The 3869-nt window shown below is 35.8% G+C and overlaps 1 protein-coding gene across 1 annotated transcript in view; it reads right to left on the bottom strand.

Moving 5' to 3' along the window:
• The window catches only part of SNTG2 (syntrophin gamma 2), a 432116-nt gene that overhangs the window by 33675 nt on the left and 394572 nt on the right, over positions 1–3869 (bottom strand). The gene's annotated exons all lie outside the window — the stretch shown is intronic.

Below are 3869 nucleotides of genomic sequence, written 5' to 3'. Positions count from 1 at the left end.
CACCTCAATCACCCCCCCACACACACACTTTAGGCAAAAATATCCCCCATGAGCTCGTAACATTCATGATGAAGGGGTAAAAAATACCTAACCTTACCTGATCAACAAAAACCCGGGGTTGTGAGATAAAAGACTAAGGGTGGAAGCATGACTTATGAGAGGGGACCTGATAACAGTCTTTAAATACCTGAAAGACAATTACAAAGTGGGTAGAGATGAGTTAATCTCTGTGGCTATAAGGGACAGGACTAGAAGCAAAGGCTGCAAGTTTCAGAAGGGGAGATTTAGGTTAGAGAGAAGGAGGAAGTTTCTGACCAGGAGGGTGGTCAAACACTGGAGAAGTTGTGGAATCTTAAATCTTGCAAGTTTTCAGGGGCAGATTGGACAGACTACCTAGGATGACTTAGTCAGGGATGCTCCTGCCTTGAGTAGGGGGCCAGACTAGATGCCCGGTTCATCTCTAATTTCTTATGAGGCATAGAAAGCTTCCTAAGCACGTTTGCGAAAGATACAAAATTGGGACGGATCGTGAACATGTTGATGGATGTGAGCGCAATTGAGAAGGGTATCGACAGATTGAAAAGTTACCTAGAGCTACCAGGATGAAGTTCAATGTGGACAAGTGCAAGGTGCTACACTTCGGGAGGACTAATCAAAACCAAAAATACAAAATGAGGGGCACCTGGTTGGATGGCACCTCTATGGAAAAGGATTTAGCAGTCCTGGGACACCTCAGACTCAATATGAGTATGCATTGGTATGCAGTTGCACAAAAGGCAAATGCAGTTTTGGACTGCATCGATAGAAGCATTAGTACAAGATGTGGGAGGTGATATTGCCTCTCTACTTGGCACAGGTTAGGTCTCATCTGGAGTATTGTGTGCATTTATTGTATAAATTTAGATTGGATATCCATAAAAACTTCATCACTGTGAGAATAGTGAAGCAGTGGAATAAACTGCCTAGGGAAGTTGTGGACTCTCCATCAGTGGAAGTGTTCAGGAAGAGTTTGGGTAGCCACTGGTTGGGGATGATCTAGACATAGCTATGCCTATTTTATACGAAGGGTATTTCTCATGCCTTTGGGCTTTGCTGCTTGCTCCATCACCACTTCCTCACCTTCCCTTTTTTATTTCTGCTATGTGTTTCTGTGTATTTTAAGCCTGCCCTGAGTTATTGGGAGTTGGCTTAAGGCTGGGGACTTCAACTGGGATGTGTCCATTCTCCTGCTAGGAAGAAAGCTGGAGGTCCCTGGCTAGAGGATCTTGCCCCTCCTCTCAGGGTCAGACTGATCACCATATTCATCCAGGGCCTGAGCTGAAGAACACAATTTATTAGGGTTGTTTCAGGAAATGTGGGAAGCTGAACAACATTGCACTTCGGAAGCTGAGCTACCGAGACTTTGACCTAAATGCATGCATTAGTAATCCTTACTAGCCCAATGAAACATGAACTTCTGGTAAAAATCCTGTTACAGGGCTGGTAATTTTGCATGTCAGGACTTGTCCTACAACTTTTGTAGAAGTAGAAGCAGCAGCAGCAGAAATAGTAGTAGCAGCAGCAATATTGTTATAGCAGTGATAATCCAGGAAGCATATGAGAAGCACAGTCCAAATCTTGAATAACACCTATCCCAGCGAACTACTTGGTCAAATACAAGATATTACCATAATGGTTTTTCCTGATTAATAAATAACTGCAAAAAAATATAATCAGCATGACACAGCTTTTAACAATACTGCTTAAAAGTAACTGTGTAACAAAGTTTCACCAATGGTGAAGCATAATTTCTGCATAGTTTAACAATATCATAACTATTAATTAATTTTCAACAGCCAAATGTGTGTAACCAACTGTGTTGCTTTTTATCTCCTTGTCTTTCTTGGCTTCTTTTGTTTTCAACATCTGCAGAGGCAGAATTTGATTATAAAGTAATTTTTAAAATTTCAACCTATTAATTATGGTTTCTCATTTTGGGGGTAACATGAAAGATCATGCATGGTTAAATGTGGGAAGAAAATACCATTTTATTGAGCACAATTCCACACAATATCAAAATTGAAAGTGAGTTTTCCAACTGTATTTCTTATTAAAAATAATTATTTTCAATTAGAAACTCTCCAGAACAAATGATATTCAATGATTTAGCTTATGTAGGAGTGGAAAATACCATTAGAAAAATACTACTGTAGAGAATTATTTTAAAAAAACTGACCTGCAGAAGTCTATTTTGTACAGTGGTTACTAATACCTCATCAAGCGTGTTATTTCCAAATATTAGCCAAACACTAGCTTCAATTGTGTTAATTTTTAAACAGACATGTAAAAAAACAAAACACTCTTGTTTATAATTAGAGATATATGCAATACATTTGTTCATTTTAGGCTCTGTAGAATCTTATTTTCAGAGCTATAGATCCACCAAGTTTACAATAAAAACGAAATTCTTGAATTCATTGTCCTCACCCTCAAATTTTTTACTAACCCTACTTTTTACAACTGTGGAATAACTATCAACATGTAGCTAATATTAATATAATTCACAAAATAAACTCAATAGTCTCCTATTCCATAAGGCATTTATTCTGAAAAATTCAACAAGGGTATTCAAAGAAAGATAACTCCTACACTCTGGGTCCCAGGGATTGAACCACAGAACTTTGGCTATCAGATCAGCAGCCCTAACCATTACACCATAGAAACGTCAACATTTTTATACTGAGTTGGATTTGTATAACTGCTACAAGTGTTTTTTTGGATCAGGGCTCCAACACTTAGTTTATTAATCTGTTATATAATTTCATAAGCATTAACAACATTATAAAAAATAAATAATAATGAAAAATAACTTTAAAAGAATGTAAGCTAAAATATAAATTAAATATAAATAATAGATATGCTTGTAGCATACATTTGTCTTTTTAAGGAGATATACAAGTACTAAAATAATATAACTTTTTTGCTTAAATCAAAAATTTAAGAACCTAATTAATGTATTTGGAGTATATTTATTGTCTTCAAGAGATTAGTCATTCCAACTAAATGCATAATCAGTGAAACCTAGTAAACAGATCTAATGAATAAGAACACAATTTTGTTTGCCCAATAAACAAAAACAGTGTCTCCTTGATACACTATAAAATTGTCATTATTGTCCAGTTGTGGTAATTTCTGTCTTTTATAGATACCTAGTGATAAAAAATGAATGTACAAGAACAATAATGGCTGGCAATTAACAGTTTCTGATGGTTTGTGCAAACACTAACTGATGACCATAATTTCCTACAATTAAAGTTAATGTAAGGCTTCCTTTGAGCATTGCAAGCCTTGTCAATCACTATTTCAGTGAGCAGAAAAAAACTTACTAGATCTTAATCACAATGTAAAATAAAGTCAGGTGACTGAAAACCTTAAACGGAACAGAACTACATGGAACTTTTTCTTAAAAAAAGAACTCTTACTACTTGTGTAGTACACAGACGTTTCTCTAATATAGGAAAGCTAATGGAAAGGCTAAACTGAATTTTATCTGTTTCAGTCACCTGATTTTATTAATATTTTAGTAAAGGCCCCAATCTTGAAAATAATTAAAGTTTATGCCTTTGTGGCAGAATAAGAGAATTTTTATATAGATCTGTAGTTGACTGAGCATTGACATTATAATTTAATTACAGTCAGATAGGCATTTGCTAAAAGAAAAGTTTTCTCATTCTACAATCCCAGTAGCCCAAGGTGTACTAATATTTATATCTCCTCTAGCTACGTAGCACACATGAGCTTCATATTGCATATGCCCTCTTGCTGTTCACTTTTGTAATAGATATCATGGGGAAGTACAGAAAAAAAAGTAAGGAAAGATTCAGAATCAT

This window comes from Gavialis gangeticus, unplaced genomic scaffold (assembly GCF_001723915.1).
Source record: "Gavialis gangeticus isolate Ggan-Ray unplaced genomic scaffold, GavGan_comp1, whole genome shotgun sequence".
Lineage (NCBI taxonomy): Eukaryota > Metazoa > Chordata > Crocodylia > Gavialidae > Gavialis > Gavialis gangeticus.
This window is presented reverse-complemented; position numbering and strand designations above follow the sequence as displayed.